Raw genomic sequence first — 19,583 nt, 5'->3', positions numbered from 1 at the left:
ATCCCAAATTTCCCTTCACTGACGGCCCCCATCTCTACCCTTACTAAAAAATGTATGAACGCCAAGGTGTGGACTCCAGAGGCAGATTCAGCATTTTATAGCCTCAAGAAAGCCTTCACTTCAGCCTCGATCCTCCATCATCTTGATGTGTCTCGGCAGTTCTCTTTGGAGGTGGACGCTTCTTCTGTTGGTGCAGGTGCATGATGACTTGGTACAGTTTCTTCCATGGGCCGAATTCTCGTGTAACAACCACACAAGTGAGTTCACCACTTCCACACCATTCTACATTGTGTACAGCTATCATCCTAGAATCCCTCTTTCTGTGTCGGCCACATCTCAGGTACCCGCAGCTGACTACATTTGGGGACTTATCTGGCAACATACCCAGTCCTCTATTCTGCTGGCAGTTGATTGAATGAAGTGAAAGACGGATAGAAGAAGAAGACAGCTGCCCCAGTATCTTCCGGGTACCAAAGTCTGGCTGTCCTCCAGGAATATCCGTCTGAAGGTGCCTTCATACAAATTTGCTCCCAGGTTCCTCAGACCTTTTGAGATTCTGCAACAGATTAACCCTGTCTCCTACAAGCTTCGGCTGCCTCCTACCCTCAGAATCCCCAACTCCTTTCATGTGTCCCTCCTGAAGCCAGTGGTGCTGAACCGCTACACTAAGACCCCTATCTATGCACTTGCTCCCAGCGGTTCATCCGATGTGTTGAAGGTAAAGCAGATCCTGGACTTCAAGAAAGTAGGCGGAAGAACTTTTTATTTGGTGCATTGCAAGAGGTTTGGTCCAGAGGAGAGGTCCTGGGAGCCAGAAGAGAACCTTAATGCCCCTACCCTCATGAAGAAGTTCCTCTCTCGCTCTGGCCCCAAGAAGAGGGGGCGTAAGAGGGGGGATACTGTAACACCCACGGCCGCGGACCATCGGGATTACTCACCCCCCGACAGCCGCAGCCATGGACTTGTGAACGCTGGTCCCCATCTCCTCCCCAGGAGACGCCAGCGCTCACTTCTGCTCCACTCTGCTTGCTGTGTCCCGTAGGGGGCGCGCACATGCTCCCTTCTCTAAGGACCAGTGCGCTTACATGTTAAACATCACTAATTAGCCCATAATCATCCTGGACTTAAGTAGGTCCCTGCCCTTTTGCTCATTGCCTGAGGGTTGTTTGTATTCCTCTGTTAGTCTTGCAAATGGTCCCTTAGCTGTATCCTGTTCCCTGTGTTCCCATGCCCTGCTACCTGTATCCTGTGCTGTATTTGTTCCTGTGCCATCTCTAATGTTGGAGTCATCTTGTGCCGTCTACTACACCTGCTGACTTACACCACGTCTGGTATAATCTGCCACGTTTTGAATCACCTGCCGCCAAGGTCCCATCTGTGCTGTTGCTACTGTCTGGATTATTACAGGTACCCTTGTGTTAGACTTTGTATATACTTCGTACACTGTTGTTTGGCCAGCTGCTACCCTGCTACGGCAGTGCGGCCTAGTGGTTCCACAAACCCACAGATCGTGACAAGGACACAGAAGTGTGAATTACCTGTTCCACATCATTTAATTGATGCAGATCAGTCAGTCCAGCAATTAAGATTCACTATTATAGATTGGGTTCACCCAGCGAAACGGGGAGGAAATAGAGAACGTCTTCTTAAACCATGTGAGATTCGTTGAATACATAAATTGGGTACACGGCACCCGAATGGTTTGAACATGGATTGTCCATTACATGTATTTAGCTAATGAGGCCCTAACTCCTGTAGCTTCCTCAATGATCCTTCATTCTAGATACCTTTACTACCAGTTTGATGTCCTTTTTTAGAATTATAGGGGTTTATTTTCTATTGGAGAAGTGTGTTTATATCCCCTGAGAGTTAATCAAATGATAATATCCTAAAGATATTTTGATGCATAGTATCTACTGTATGTTAATATATATATATATATATATATATATATTTATTTTTTTTGCTCTTTATTTTTTTACAGTGGAAGTGACACTGAAGCGATGACTGAGGCACTCACCACCTTACGATTTTATAGTTCCTAAAGTTGAACCCATACTGATACACTGTTTTGTATATTGAAATCTGAAATAATTTTGATTCGTCAAATATATTTTTTATTGTGTGATGGACATTGTTGGAACATAACATCTTATAAAATATCTCCATAATTATATATTTATGATCATTTTGTCTCAGAAAATATTCAGTAATGAATGGTGCATGGTTGAAATGAGTTGGAAATAGCTTGGGTTACAGAATCTGATAATGCGCATTTAAGGTCATAGATCCCGGATTGGGAACCCTTGGTTACGACTTCGGGGGTTATATACACCGTGTTCCAAATTATAATGCACATTGGATTTAAGTGTCATAAACATTTAATTATTAGTTTTTCAATTAAACTCATGGACGGTATTGTGTCTTAGGGCTCTTTGGATCATTGTAATCAATCTCAGACACCTGTGATAATTAGTTTGCCAGGTGTGCCCAATCAAAGGATAACTACTTAAGAAGGACGTTCCACATTATTAAGCAGGCCACAGGTTTCAAGCAATATGGGAAAGAAAAAGGATCTCTCTGCTGCCGAAAAGCATGAAATAGTGCAATACCTTTGACAAGGTATGAAAACATTGGATATTTCAAGAAAACTTAAGCGTGATCATCGTACTTTGAAAAGATTTGTGGCTGATTCAGAGCACAGACGGGTTCGTTCAGATAAAGGCATAATGAGGAAGGTTTCTGCCAGACAAATTAATAGGATTAAGAGAGCAGCTGCTAAAATGCCATTGCAAAGCAGCAAACAGGTAGTTGAAGCCGCTGGTGCCTCTGGAGTCCCGCGAACCTCAAGGTGTAGGATCCTCCAGAGGTTTGCCAGTGTGCATAAAGTTATTATTCGGCCACCCCATAACTATGCTCACAAGCAGAAACGGTTGCAGTGGGCTCAGAAATACATGAAGACTAATTTTCAAACCGTGTTGTTTACTGATGAGTGCCGTGCAAACCTGGATGGTGCAGATGGATGGAGTAGTGGATCGTTGGTGAATGGCCACCATGTCCCAAATAGGCTGCGACGTCAGCAAGGAGGGGGCGGAGTCATGTTTTGGGCTGTAATCATGGGGAGAGCGCTGGTAGGCCCCTTTAGGGTCCCTGACGGTGTGAAAAGGAACTCTGCAAAGTACGTAGAGTTTATGACTGACCACTTTCTTCCGTGGTACAAAAAGAAGAACCGTGCCTTCCGTAGCAAAATTATCTTCATGCATGACAATGCACCATCTCATGCTGCAAAGAATACCTATGTGTCATTGGCTGCTATGGGCATAAAAGGAGAGAAACTCATGGTGTGGCCCCCATGTTCCCCTGACCTCAACCCTATTGAGAACCTTTGGAGCATCCTCAAGCAAAATATCTATGAGGGTGGGAGGCAGTTCACATCAAAACAGAAGCTCTGGGAGGTTATTCTGACATCCTGCAAAGATATTCAAGCAGAAACTGTCCAAATACTCACAAATTCAATGGATGCAAGAATTGTGAATGTGATATCAAAGAAGGGGTCCTATGTTAACATGTAACTTGGCCTGTTAAGTTTTTTTTGATTGAAAGAGCTTTTGATTTCTGTAAATATGACCTCCTGATGCTGCAAATTCAACAAATTACCATCTTAGTTCTCTTTACAACCTTTAAAATGTTTTGATCTCTGTTGTGCATAATAATTTGAAACAGTGCATTTTGAGTTTTTTACTTCTAAAAAAAAATCTGTTATCATTAGGAGATTTGATCAATAAAATTTGCATTATACTCCAACGGTTGATGGCTTGAAGATTATACTGACAGTCATTTGCATCGACTATTTAGGAAAATCAGCGAAAAATAACATTTGCATAATAATTTGGAATGCGGTGTAGTCCTAAGATCGCATGGGCTCCTATTAGTGGAGATGTGCCTTACGATGTAGTCGGTCACGTCTCCCCTAGGGACTTTAGACCCATATTGTGCTTCAGGCTGCAGCCCTTAGCTACATCTATTTGACCTGTATATTATAGCACTTAGATGTACTTTGGATATAGCCCCTATGTATAAATATAATTACATCAATACGTTCATCTGATTAGTACTATGTGCACCTTATTATAAGATCCCTTGAACATGACTCATTATATAGTTTGTTTCTGATGTAGTGGATTCCCTTACTAGATATGGGGATTTTGGAATCATCGAGATGGTTTGGACATGTGCGGGTGATTCCACGTAAGGAAAATATCCATGTCTCTATGAGCATGCGCGAGGTCTGTAAGGCATGGCGTAGTTAGTTGCCTTCCAACAATGGTCTGATCACATGTCGTACCCTGTCCAATTATGGAGTGCCTTTTACGGACACGTGCAGTTGAGTGGCTAGGACGCCGTGGATATACTAAAGTGTATCATGTGGTTTCAGATTTCTTTGATCGTAGGGGTGAGTGCCCATATATTTTTAATTTTAAATTGGGTTTATACTCTACACATTTTCACAATGATTGGTGATACATTATATACATTTTTGCACTTCTACTCCGATATTTATTACTTTACACGTTACACGGGTTTGCTAGCAAAAGGAATGATGATAAGTATTTCTAAGAAATATTATAAAAAAATAAAACCTAACCTACAAAATTTTAAACCTAAGAAAAATGTGGTAGCGTTTGCTGAATAATAGATTATTCACCCAGGGTAAAGGTATAATGTAGTAGTGTTACCTGCAGTCCTTTGTAATACCACAGATAACACAGTAATAACTTTCTGAGTACAGATTATGTAGTGGATATTACCTGCAGTCCTATGTAACACCACAGATAACACAGTGATAACTCTCTCAGTACAGATAACGTAGTAGATATTACCTGCAGTGCTATGTAACACCACAGATAACACACAGTGATAATTCTCTGAGTACAGATAATGTAGATGTTACCTGCAGTCCTATGTAAGGCTCTATTCACACGACACGATCCGAGTTTCGGACAATAAAAACTGCCGTTTTGGTCCATTTTCTCTGACGTTTTGCATCCGTTTTGCATCCGTTCCGTTTCTGTTCCGGGCCGTGTTTCCGTTTTTAACTACAGATTTTGACCCGTTTTGCATCCGTCATTTCCCCTGTCCGTTTTAAAAACAAATGAATTTAATTTTTACATTTTCTGCCACACACTTGCTTCTGTAGATAATGTCCCACCCTGCCCTCTGTAGATAATGCCACACACTCCCCTCTGTAGATAATGCAACACACTGCCCTCTGTAGATAATGCCACACATTGCCCTCTGTAGATACAGCAACAGCCCCCCCGTAGGTAATGACACACAGCCCGCCTTGTAGGCAGTGCCGCACAGACCCCCTTGTAGGCAGTGCCACACAGCCCACCTGTAGGTAGTGCCACACAGCCCCCCTGTAGGTAATGCCACACAGCCCCCCTGTAGGTAATGACACACAGCCACCCTGTAGGTAGTGCTACATAGCCACCCACTATAGATGGCACCCCCATGGATGGCACCCCCCCTACCTTCCTGTAGGGGACCATTCCAGGAGAAGTCCCTGACTTCACTGTCCATATATGGACAGCAAAGTCAGGGACTTCTCCTGAAGCTGTGGCCGGGGATTAGGGATTCAGCTCCTACAGGGAGCAACAAAATACCCTCCTCCTCACATGCACTTCGCACTGTGAGGAGGAGAAGAGAGCGAGCGAGTGGCAGAATGCACGGCCGTCACACGGATCACATGCGAGTGACAGCCGTGCTTTACACGGCCCCATAGACTTTTATGGGAGCCGTGTGGCTGGGAGAACGGCCCAAAATAGGGCATGTTCCATTTTTCCTACTGTGGCCATGTGACGGATGTCCAAAGAACGGCCTTCACACGATTGAGAATTCCTGTCGTGTGATTAGGGCCTAACACCACAGATAACACACAGTGATAACTTTGAGTACAGATAATGTAGTAGATGCACACACAGAAAGATATACACATACAATATATACACATATATATATATATAGGCACTTAGACACACAAATACACACACATAAAGACACACATACACACATACTTGAACTTATACACACAAAAACACAGAGACACACAGACAAATAGGGGCACAAACAACAGACAGACTGAGCCCTCACATCTCCTTCCTCACAGGCTTCTTGCAGGTCGGGCTGTGGGCGGAACTAACTGTGCCTCGGTCACCATGCCCTTACAAATATATATATGATATGTATGTTTTACTATTGAAATTTACCATTGATTGCAATGTAATACAGTGATCTGTATGACTGTTTACATTTGTTATTGCATCGTAATTTTGTACTTTTGTATTAATTGTATTTGATTATTTGATGAGCCTGTTGCTCCATATATACACACTCTATGACCACTATTTTTTGTATCACTTGAAAATGCTCTCATAGAGAGGGTGAAACGTGATTGATATTCGATGAATTAAATTCCTATTTATGAGTGCTGCTTCCCTGCTATTTCTTCAATTTACTGTGGGAAGGGGTCGCTCCCTTGAAGCTTTACCAGCCGTGAGGTTATCAGCTACAGTGCTGCTCCATATATATACATATATATATATTATATATATCACTTTGAATTTTGTTAATTGATTAAAAATACTATTGACACTCCTATTTTTTAAAGCATTTTTGAATATATATATATATATATATATATATATATATATATATATATATATATATATATATATATATATATATACTGTGTGTTTAATTTTTAATTTATTTATTCATTTTCCTTTAAAATAACACCAATCCAGCTGCTATCTCCCCTGAATTTTTTTTTTCAAATAGCTATTGCTTGGTCCGATAACACCTTGTGTGCATAAGCTCAAGCAGACATCTGCCTCCAAAAAAATTAATACATTTCTTTGACCTTTTTTATTTTAAAAAGTATAAAAGAATCTGACAGTGCAGTATTTTTTTTAAACAGGTTTTTTATTACCACAAGCTAACATCCGTTTATCCATAGCCATATATGTTGGCTATTGAGCTTGAAAGAGGTTGGATGCAGTACTAAAATACCTCAGAGTGTCATACATGACTTTTCAGAGCAATCGGAGCACTTTCGATTTGCAACAAAATTATTCAGATCGACTCTAATCTGATGGCCGGTTCGGCCAAATGAGACCTGAAATTAATATTAGGAAATTCTCTGATCTCTACGTACATACATGCAGAGGTACACACAAAAACAATGTAAAAATAATATATAAAGTGTGAAAGTTCATTTATACCTCAAATGTCTGCAACAACAAGAGCTTATGCTCATAAACTCTTAACCCCTTCAGGACACAGCCTGTTTTGGCCTTGTGGACGCAGGCGATTTTTTCAAATCTGACATGTGTCACTTTATGTGGTAATAACTCCGGATTGCTTTTACCTATCCAAGCGATTCTGAGATTGTTTTCTCGTGACATATTGTACTTTACGTCTGTAAAAAAATTTGGTCGATAAATTCAATATTTATTTGTGAAAAACACCAAAATTTATAGAAAATTTGCAAAAAATTGCGTTTTTCTAAATTTGAATGTATCTGCTTGCAAAACAGATATTAATAACACACACAATAGTTACTAGTTAACATTTCACATATGTCTACTTTATGTTGGCATCGTTTTTTGAACATCCTTTTATTTTTATAGGACGTTACAAGGCTTAGAACTTTAGCAGCAATTTCTCACATTTTCAAGACATTTCCAAAACCTATTTTTTCAGGGACCAGTTCACTTCTGAAGTGGCTTTGAGGGCCTTATATATTAGAAACCCCCAATAATTCACCCCATTTTAAAAACTTCACCCCTCAAAGTATTCAAAACAGCATTCAGGAAGTTTCTTAACCCTTTAGACATTTCACAGGAACTAAAGCAAAGTAGAGGTGAAATTTACAAATGTAATTTTTTTTGCAGAAATTCATTTGTAATAGAAAAAATTCTGTAACACAGAAGGTTTTACCAGGGAAACACAACTCAATACTTATTGCCCAGATTCTGCAGTTTTTAGAAATATCCCACATGTGGCCCTAGTGTCCCAATGGACTGAAACACCGGCCTCAGAAGCAAAGGAGCACCCAGTGGATTTTGAGGCCTCCTCTTTATTACAATATATTTTAGGCTCCATGTCTGGTTTGAAGAGGTCTTGTGGTGCCTAAACAGTGAAAACCCCCAAAAAGTTACCCCATTTTGGAAACTAGACCCCTCAAGGAATTTATCTAGTTGTATAGTGAGCATTTTAACCCCACAGGTTTTTTGCTGAATTTATTGGCGTTAGTCTGTGAAAATGAAAATCTACATTTCTTCTGAAGAAACATAGACATTTTTTGCAAGCAATAAAGGAGAAAAAGCACCCCAACATTTGTAAAGAAATTTATCCTGATTACGGCAATACCCCATATGTGGTCGTAAACTTATATTTCAACACATTACGGCCCTCAGAAGGGAAGGAGCGCCATTTGGGTTTTGGAGCTCAAATTTTGCTATAATGGTTTTCGGTGCCATGTCCCATTTGCAACGCCCTCGAGGGACCAAAACAACAGAAACCCCCCAAAAGTGACCCCATTCACTATCAGAATCCAAGAGAGCAAATGCCTCTTAAGTGGTATATAACTTGCGTGCCATTGTTTACGTATTTTTTTTTTTACTTATTTTTTGTAACAGTTTTAATAAAAGTAACAAAGAAAAAGTCCACTAATCCATTGATCAATAAATTTATGAACAACCCTAAGGCCCTGTTCACACACAGTTTTTTTACAAGTTTTTCGGCGTGGAAACCGCTCCGCAAAACTCGTCAAAAACCGCCCGAAAATGTCTCCCATTGATTTCAATGGGAGTTGGATGAGCTTTTTTACCGTGAGCAAAAAAAACGTATCGCGGTAAAAAGAAGCGACATGACCTATCTTGAGGCGGTTTCCGCCTCCAAAACCCCATTTCAATCAGTCAGAAGGGTAAAAAAAAAGACCTCGACGAGTGTTTTGACGAGTTTTTGGCAAACCACTGTGCAAAAAACATCCGGAGCAGTTTTTGCAGGAGGAATTTTCCTCCTGCAAAAAAATCCGTGTGAACACAGCCTAACAATGAATCAATGTATTTAGAATTTACAGACGTGTAAAATATATGAAGAGATTTATATAAGTATATGTGTGTATACGTATATATTACATGTACGTATATATCTATATGATGATATAGATATATAACATCCCTAATTATTAATTTTTAGTATTAACAAATTTCAAATATATGTCTATATATAATATATATTACGTGTGTGTCTGTGTGTATATATATATATATATATATATATATATATATATAATATAGACGTGTATGTGTATATATATATGTATATATATATATATATATATATACACACACACATACACACACAGTATATAAATATATATATATAATTTTATAGATGTAAATATATAGAGACAGATATATATATATATATATATATATATATGTCTCTCTCTATATATATAATATCATATAGATATATATATATTTATATAATGTGTGTGTGTATATATATATATATATATATATATATATATATATATACACACATTATAAGCCCTAATTGATTATTAATTAACTAATTAATTGTCCTAGTCTGAGTACTTTCTACCTAAACTATAGCTAGCTGCCTACACTAAACTATGTGGAGGTGTTATTTGTGTGTGTTTTTCACAGTCGGTGTGTCTTTATAGGAGACACACAGCAGCTGCTCGGCACATTTTCTTCTCCCCCACTGTCTCAGAACGATCTGACAGGGAGGGAGGAGAAACAGTGTAACAAACAGCACGAAAATTTGTTGCTGCAACAAACTTTGCTGCTGCAACAAACTTTGCTGTGAACACCATGATAGCTTTATCATGGTGATCACGTCATCAGGACCGACACCAATCCGGTCCTGATGTCTTCTCTCAGCACTTAGGCTGCTAGTAGCAGCGTGTGCTGAGAGATTCAGAGCACAGGGAGAGCGCTGTGCACTCTGTTCTAGCACCACGTGAATTAACGGGCTGCAGGAGAAAAGCCCAGCACGGCAGCCCGTTAATCTACGTGGGCTGGTCGTGAAGGAGTTAAACAAGTGCCATGTAGTTATTTGACCATCATTCACTATTGTGTTAAAAATATAAACAGCACATTGCAATCAACTACAAAGCAACACAAATCTACTACAGCATCCCGTGTATAAAAATAATACTTAATAATTTATACACACAACCTCCTTCACGCAACTTTGCATTAAACAATATTATAAGCAAAAATTGCATGAAAGTTTAATTTTACAACGAAATATTCAAGCGGATGTGAGGAGTTCATACATACCATGCATGTCTATGTTAACAAGTGCGTATGTTAAAGAAACTTTAATACCGTAGAAATGCAGCAATAAATTTTGTTGCAATTTTTCATTCTATATAAATTTTAAGAATTTGTTCACACATCGCAGTCAATTTGTGATTTTTAAAGAAAATTACGTCAATAAGCTCCATTTGTCCAGGATTTTGCAAAAAACACAAATTCACCTTGACATGTGAACACAGCCTAGCTCTAATCATTAACCTGAACCTAATCTAATGCATTAACTAATACTGAGTTTTCTAGTGGAACTAGTTGCAAACTATTCTATATGGCAATGATGAAAATGTCCTTTCTGATCTTTTCCTTCCATCAGAAATGTATTAGATATTCCTTTCTAGTGATAATTGTTATCACTATGACGGTAGTGTGTAACGGGTATCATTAGAGAAGTGGTCAGCGAATTTTACGCTAAATATCGATTATGGACAGAATAGGGAGAGTGTAAAATGTATAAACTTTATTGGTTTTTCTGTGTATTGGTGTTTTTTGCGACTTATTTGATGCCCCGATCCAGACGTGGTAAGCATCCTGGTCACAAGGTCCATAAAAAGCCTATTTAGGCGCAGAGCAGTGATTAGACATGCTACTGCTTATCTTCTCACTCCTTTCTGAAAGAAAAAAAAATACCCCACATATGGGACAAGCAGAGAGCAGGTATGCTCTCTGATTGATAAGGGAGTGGGGATGACAACATGAGAAAATGTTCATTACCCCTCCCCGTAAGTCATACAGCCATACAAGGACAGAAGAAGGATGATAGCTTCTCCTGCTCCCCCTGCACGCTATTAGCACGTGCTCCGCTGCCGCCCCCTCTCCTGCTCCACATGGGCTGAAGTAGGAGCTGCAAATATATGCAGCGCCCACTTCGACATGCTCTAAGTCTGGCTAGATTGCAGTTAGAGCTGCAATCTATGTGTTGTTTTAAAGCTAAGATTCTTAGTACTGTAATCTAACCTGAGTTAGAGCCTTTAGTAGCAAGTACGTATCAGACATATCCTTAGCTACTAAAGGATTAAATGGGTATTTCCATCTCAGACATTTTTCCACAGATGGCCGCCACATCCAGACGGAGAATGAATGGAGAGGTGGCAGTGCATGTGTATGGTTGTCTATATTGATTTCTATGGGTGTTATGGAAAGAGCTAAAAAAGTGTGCTTGTCTGTTTCCATAATCCCCTTAGATGTGAATGGAGAGATCCGTGCACATGGATGTTTACCTCGTCATTCATTCTGCACCTGTATGCGGCGGCCAGCAGTGGCACTGGTGTTGGGTGACCCCGTTCTCCAAATAGGTTCTTCAGTGGTGGGACCCACATCTGTCACGATCTCGAGGTATGTGGACCCACTAGGCCGCTCCGCCGTAGCGGAGAGGCAGCTGGCCAAGTCACAGTCAATGCAAAAGTCTATACAAAGAGTTCGTAGCACAAGGGTACCTGAGATAGTCCAGACGATGGCAGAGGCTTTAGCACGGATGGGGCTAGATGTGGCAAGTTGCGTCAGATGTGGCGAATGATACCAGGAGTGGCAGATGACACCAGACGTGGCGTATAGCAGTAGGCATAGCAGGTTGCATCAGAGGTGGCGACTAGCAAACACAAGCGACGTCAGACATCACTGAATGTCTCCTTATGCCATTGTATGCTAATTATCTAACAAACAAATAATACTTACCTACTGCAGGCCCCTGAAGAATTGCGGCAGACATCAGTAATAGCAAGGAAACGCGTAGGGCAAACTCAGGGACAGATTGGAATGAGGAAGCAGCCCTTATAAGGGCTTAGAAGCTGACAGCTGCACTAGCTGAAAAACATTGACTAACAGCTTTAGACAGTGCAGCTACCGAGTCTCAGCACGAGAGTGAGTCCAGTGACAGACTGGAACGAGGAAGCAGCCCCTAAGGGGACTCAGAAGCTAGCAGCTGCACCAGCTGATATACACTGGCTTACAGCCTCAGACAGTGAAACTAGTCAGTCTCAGCACGAGAGTGAGTTCAGTGACAGACAGGAACGAGGAAGCAGCCCTTATAAGGGCTCTGTAGCTGATAAACACTGACTCACATCCCTAGATAGTGCAGCTATCCAGACTTAGCACAACAGCAGCAGCCCCTGTAAGGACTTAGCAGCTGATAGCTGCATCAGCCAACACAGGCTGATATCCATACAAAGTACAGCTATCCAGTCTTAATACAATAATATAGATGCAATAGATGGAGGACACACTCCAACGGCATCTATCAGGCTTAATATTTATACCAACGGGGAGATATCCCTGGGGGTATTTAAGCTCATACTCGGACAAACTTTGCACAACTTGGAATAAAAAACATAAAATAACAAAAACAAAATATATATACAAAATATAACAAACAAAAATAAAACCAAGTATAATAAAGCAACATTATGTTCGGCTGACACAAACTGTGAGCTTATGGGTATCCACCCAAATTTTTCCAATAAGTCACTGAAACCATAGTGGCAAAGAAAGAGCATCAACAGTTGAACCTGATAGTTGATATTTTTTGCAATCTGTGCTGTGCATCTGACACAGGCAGATTGCAATTTGGAAATATTGCAATGATACTGGCACCTTAAAAATATACATATCCCTAAAGATATAAACCAGTGGATGACAGCAAGTGGCACAACACGACTCCAACACTAGACAGGCTCAGGAACAAAACACAGCATAGGATACAGGATACAGGTAGCAGGGCATGGAAACACTGGGAGCAGGATAACACTAAGGGACCATTTGCGATACAGACATGGGAAGACTACAATAACGCTCAGGCAAGGAGTGAAAGGGCAGGGCCCTTTTATAGTTCAGGGTGATCTAAAGATAATTAATTAATTACTTATGCATGCGCTGACCCCTTAAGGCTGGGAATTATCAACTAAGCTGTTGTAATTTAATTGGTAATTATCCATGATTTTAGGAAAACCCCTTTTATAATATAATTTACCTAAAATAACCAGGTGGGAATCCTCTGAGGCATTACTGAGCTAGTAGGCAGCAGACAGCCAGTTTAGTGCACGGCAGCAAGAGGCACAGACCAGGTGGGAGCGTACCACTGTAGGTGAGCCTTGCCTAATACAGTGGTGCATTCCTGCTCTGACTCTCTCATTTTCATGAATTCTAATGTATTTATTATATACATTATGTCTCCACTGTTCCACGCTACAGTAGTCCTTACCTTTGGGAACTTTCCTGCGAATCAGAGACGCAATCTAACCATGTCCCATCTAGGAGTACCGTTCTGCAGCGGCTTGTGTGACTGTAAAATATATGGGACGAAAATCTGTCATAATTGATTTGATCAGATTTTTTCCTTTTTTTTGGTAGGCAATATGAATAAAACACATACACGGAAAAAATACATTTGGTTAGGCAAAAATGTGAATTTTTTTACTTAGAATTTTTTTTTGCATAGCACTTTATATAATTGTTATTTACAATATTTATTAGTTCTGCAAGGAACCTGAAGAGGCCATCGTTTGATCGCGGTGTATTGTGCCTGTCAGTGTAAACCTATTTAAGCACTTAGACTAGAGCGCCGTAAAAATGAGGTGCTGTAGCCTAAAGCCCCTTAACCCTTTAGTGACCAGCCTGTTTTGGCATTAAAAGTGTCCCTCCAAAGTTACTCTCCCACCCACTCTGACATCGGGAATAGAGAGCTATAGCTGAGCAGTGCACAGGTCCTAGTAATTAAAGTAGGACCCATGCACATTACTCGCTGGGCATCATACGGTTGCCTCAGTAACTGCACTGCTCAGCGTGCACTTACAGCTCTTTACGCCTAATGTCAGATCGGGTGGGAGAGCAACATTGGTGGGACACTTTATTGACCAAGCAAATTTTTTTCAATTTTTTCATCGTCGCATTTAAAGAGCCATAACTTTTTGCTATTTCCGTCAACATAGATGTATGAGGACTTGTTTTTTGCAGTTGTATTTTTTTATTGGAACCATTTTGACTTACATATAGTTTATTGATTAACTTTTACTAACTTTTGGGAGGAGGAAAAAACAGCAATTTCACAATAATTTTTTGCATTTTAAATCTACACTGTTCAACGTGTGGCGCAAATGACATGTTACCTTTATTTTATGGTTCGATACGATTACGGCAATATTAAATATGTTTAGGCTTTTTTCATGTTTTACTACTTTTGCACAATAAAAACACTTTTAATAGAAAATAATTTGTTTTTGCATCGTTGTGTTCAAAGAGTCATAACTTTTTAATTCTTCTGTCGATGTAACCGTATGCAGGCTTGATATTTGCGGGATGAGATGTAGTTATAATTGGTATCATTTTGGGGTAAATGTGATTTATTTTTATATCAATAAATTTTTATTTACGTTTTTTGGGAAAAATTTTCAAGCAGACAATACAGACAACAATTTGGAGGGCTCCAAACACTTTGAGCCCACCAGCGACAAATAAAATATAAACAATAAGGTATAAAATCATAAACAGTTTATTCCATGTATGAAGCAAAATGAAAAAAGAAATAATTGAGAAGATTAGGAAAGTAAAAATCATGACATCACTTTATCACAGCATCAGGAAAAATAATGGGAACACATCCAGGGTTGCCATGCCTTTAATGCGTGTTGGTGTGAGGTAATGGTTTGTGAAAGAAGAGTTTCATGATGGGAGTTATTATTTACTCGAATGATTACTTCCATTATAGAAGGAGAGATGGGAGATTTCCAGGATTTAGCTATAGTTAATCTTGTAGCTACTAGGATATGATGTACTACCAGTCTGAAAGCCCGAGGAATATCCTCTAGGCCTATGTCTAGTATAGCTATTCCCTGACTAGTAGGTACAGGTAGACCTGAAATTTCTGAAATATATCTTAAGACTTACTTCCAAAGAGACGAGACAGTTGGACAAGACCACCACATATGCAAGGTGATGCCCACATTGCCACAACCTCTCCAACAGACATTAGACGACTCATCAAAAAAGTGAGCAAATCTTGCTGGCGTGAGGTACCATCTAAGGTATATTTTACGTGTAAGTTCTAAGTGATTAATGCATTTAGAATGCCTAAAAATCCAATTGGACGCTTTCAGCCAATCATCTAAGGAAAACATTTCTCCCATTTCCCGTTCCCATTTCAACATATGAGAAGTCTTGCCATGTAAGTTTTTATTTATTAAAAGAGCATAACCACAAGTAAGACCTTTGGGAGAGTCATGACATTTAAATAAGAATTTGTGGTATGAAGATAGTGTGTTCTGTTTTGATGGGAGTGACAAAGATTGTAGGTGTCTTATTTGAAAATAATGAAGGACGGAGGCACAAGAAAGGTTAAATTGTTTAGGTTTACAAAAGATTGAAAAACACCATTTTGGTAGAAGTCTGAGAGGACTGTTATGGCTGTTGAATTCCAAGTAGCAATAGAGATGTGAGGTGGGTAAATGTGATTTATTAATCAGCTTTTATCAAGTTTTTTGTGGTCTCACATTTATTTGTGTTTTCTCTGCCCGCCCAGGCACAAATTGTCCTGACCAGTGTCAGAGAAGCCCACTATGTATTAAACGAGCGGCCCTCCGGGAATCCTCCTGGTAATTACAATGGCCAATCCACCCCTGTCCGTGGGCCTGTGGAAAGCGTGGGCCAGGTCGCCAGGAACAGCGGTCCTCATCGGTGGTGCAGCGGTCTTCATCGCTTCATCGGGGGTGCAGCGGTCTTCATCAGTGGTGCAGCGGCCGGGAGCGGTCTCCTCCCTTTCCAGCGCGGCGTGCCAGGAGTGCTTCCGTGGGACCGGCGGCAGTCCAGAATTCAGCGGCTGTCAGTGTGAGTGCCCTCCGCGCTTCTAGAGCGCCATCTGCTGGGGCGATGGTCGTTGAGCATTGTGCACTCTTTAGCATGGGTGTTCCAGTGCCTTCTGCTGGCTGTTTGGAGTATGGCAGTTGTAGTGGCAGGCCTGCGCCACCTCCTAGTCAGTTTATGTAAACCGGCAGTAGTGGTAGGTCTGCACCAACTGCTGGGTATGCTGCAAATTTTGAAAATTTACATCGTCCAGTGGAATGGAGAGGATTGCATGATACTGATTGGTCAGCGTCATACACTCCCCTGTACAACGCCCACTTGGTCTAAAGTAAAAATACGCCCACTTGGGCATTAAGCAACTCATTAGAATAAATCTAAAAACGCTAATAAAGTGGTAAAAATAGATCGTTTTTTTAAAATAAAAAGCATTACTGTCACCTACATTATAGCGCCGATCTCCTTATGTAGGAGATAGGGCACTTATAATGTGGTGACAGAGCCTCTTTAAATGGCGGGTTGGTAGTTCATCACCGACTGTTGGAGGTTCGAGGATCTTACATTGGTAAGGATGGGGTTCACTTGACGGATGTGGGCCTGCATGTTTTTAATTTTGGGCTGAAGGAAAGCCTGGAGTTGGGTTTTCAGCTGTAGCAGCGTGTGAAAACTTAAGGAGTCAAGTTTTCATGCTGTGGCGGTTCCTTGGCAACGGTATCTTATGTTTTTATATATTGCTGTCTTAGACACAATATATTGGTTTGATTTTAAGCTATGGATTTGGGCTTCTCTAAGGGGCGGACCCTGGGAAGCATGGTACGAAGTGGAGTTATAGCATACCCGTGGTGATGCCATTGTAGCTTATATGGTCACGGCTAGTGGTTTAAGGATATTGCTTTACTTATGTTTTGAGATTGTCAAGGACTTAGCCACAAAAATGTTAATTATGTTTATAATATGTTTATAATATGTTTATACTTGTTTTATAGATTTTCAGGTTCTGTAAAAGAAAGCATAATAAAGCTGTGACAAACACCTTCCAATTTTATTTGCGTCAAGGTATATTTATTAGATAGGAGGGTGTTTGTGTGGCCCCTTGTTGCCCTTGTACCGTCATATGTCTCATAACCTGGTGGGGATATAGAAACTTTAAAATTATCCTGACCCACTCTAACAGTGTAACACCCACACTGAGAAGGAGAGATGCTGCTGCAGCTTCCTCTTCCCCACAAGGACTAAAGGAGAAAAAGAACTGCAACATTTGTAAAGCAATTTCTCCCGAGTAAAACAACACCCCACATGTGGTAATAAACAGATGTTTGGAGGCTTAGAAGGGAAAGAGCGCCATTTGGCTTTTGGAGCTCACATTTGCAGGAATGGTTTGCAGAGGCCATATCACATTTACAAAGCCCCCGAGGGGACAAAACAGTGGAAACCCCCCACAAGTGACCCCATTTTGGAAACTACACCCATTGAGGAAATTATCTAGGGGTATTGTGAGCGTTTTGACCCCACAGGTTTTTTGCATAAATTAGGGAAGGACCGCCATTTGGACTGCAGATGTTGCTGGATTGGTTTCTGGGTGCCTGTGGGCCTAAAACAGTGAAAACCCCCAGAAGTGACCCAATTTTGGAAACTACGCCCCTCAATGCATTTACCTAGGGGTGTAGTAAGCATTTTAACCCTGCAGGTGTTTTGTAGAAATTAGTGTGCACTCGATGTTGCAGAGGGAAAATGGGATTTTTTCCATAGATATGCCAATATGTGGTGCCCAGCTTGTGCCAACATAACAAGACAGCTCTCTAATTATTACGCTGGGTTTCCTGGTTTTAGAATCACCCTACATGGGGCACTAATCTTTTGCCTGGACATTCGACCAGGCTCAGGAGTGAAAGCGTACCATGTCAAATTGAGGCTTAATTTGGCGATTTACAAAGTATTGGTTCACAAATACAGAGGCTCAGATGTGAAATAATAAAAAGAAACCCCTGAGAAGTAACCCCATTATGGAAACTGCACCCCTCAAGGAATTTATTAAGGGGTGTAGTGAGCATTTTCACCCCACAGGTCTTTTCCATAAATGATTGCACTGTGGATGGTGCAAATTAAAAATTTATATTTTTCCCTAGATATATCATTCAGTGGCAAATATGTCATGCCCAGCTTATGACGCTGGAGACACACACCCCAAAAATTGTTAAAAGGGTTCTCCCGGGTATGACGATGCCATATATGTGGAAGGAAACTGCTGTTTTGGCACGCTGTAGGGTTCAGAGCGGAGGGAGCGCCATTTGGCTTTTGGAGAGCGGATTTTGCTTGGTAGTAGATTTGTTTGAGTATTGCTGGTGTTTCCGTTTATAATATGGGGGTACATGTAAGCTCGGCAGAGTATATAAAGGGCATAGTCAGGTGGTATAATAATGGGGTAAAAAAAATAATAAAATGATCCATAGATGTGTGTTACGCTGTGAAGCAATCCTTTCTGCACAGGCCGGTGTCGCACTGATAAACAGCGTCCTTTTTTATGCCCCTTTTGGTCCACACCACTCCGCACCTTTGCAGTTTGGGGAATTTTGCTGGGAAATGTTGTCCTGGTATAATACGGGCACCGTCGCTTGCAGCAGATGTGTTTGGGCTCTCCCCTTCCTGGTTTCCTAATTTTAGGTCCTTGATAAATCGCCTCTTGAAACAGAAGAAACTTTCCCCTCGGACCTGAACAACTGCATATTTTTTTATTTTCTGACTTATTAGAGCCTTAACTAATTTTATTTTTCATAGACGTAGTGGTATGAGGGCTGGTTTGTTGTGGGACGAGCTGTAGTTATTGGTACCATTTTGGGGTACATGCAACTTTATGATCCTTTTTCATCCTATTTTTTGGGATGCCAGGTAAACAAAAAAACGCAATTCTGGCACAGCTTTTTTAGTTTTTTTTTATACAGCGTTCACCATGCGTTATAAATTACATGTTACTTTTATTCTGCGGGTCAGTACAATTCCGGCGATACCTAATTTATAGCACTTTTTTATGTTTTACAAGTTTTTGCACAATAAAATTACTTTTGTAAAAAGAATGTATTTTTTCTGTCGCCAAGTTGCGAGAACCATAACGTTTTATTTTTTTGTCGACATAGCTGTATGAGGGCTTGTTTTTTACGGGACGAGCTATAGTTTTTATAGGTACCATTTTTGGATACGTGCGCCTTTTTGATCACTTTTTATTCCAATATTTGTAGGGCAAAGTGACCAAAAAACAGAAACTCTGGTAAAGTTTTTTACGTTTTTTTTTTACGCTGTTCACCGCGTGCAATAAATAATATAATATTTTGATACCTCAGGTCGTTACGGTCACGGCGATACCAAATACATATGGTTTATTATTATTTT

Source organism: Rhinoderma darwinii, chromosome 3, assembly GCF_050947455.1.
Source record: "Rhinoderma darwinii isolate aRhiDar2 chromosome 3, aRhiDar2.hap1, whole genome shotgun sequence".
In the NCBI taxonomy this organism is placed as follows: Eukaryota; Metazoa; Chordata; class Amphibia; order Anura; family Rhinodermatidae; genus Rhinoderma; species Rhinoderma darwinii.
The sequence above is the reverse complement of the archived record's forward strand: the minus strand, read 5'-3'. Positions refer to the sequence as shown.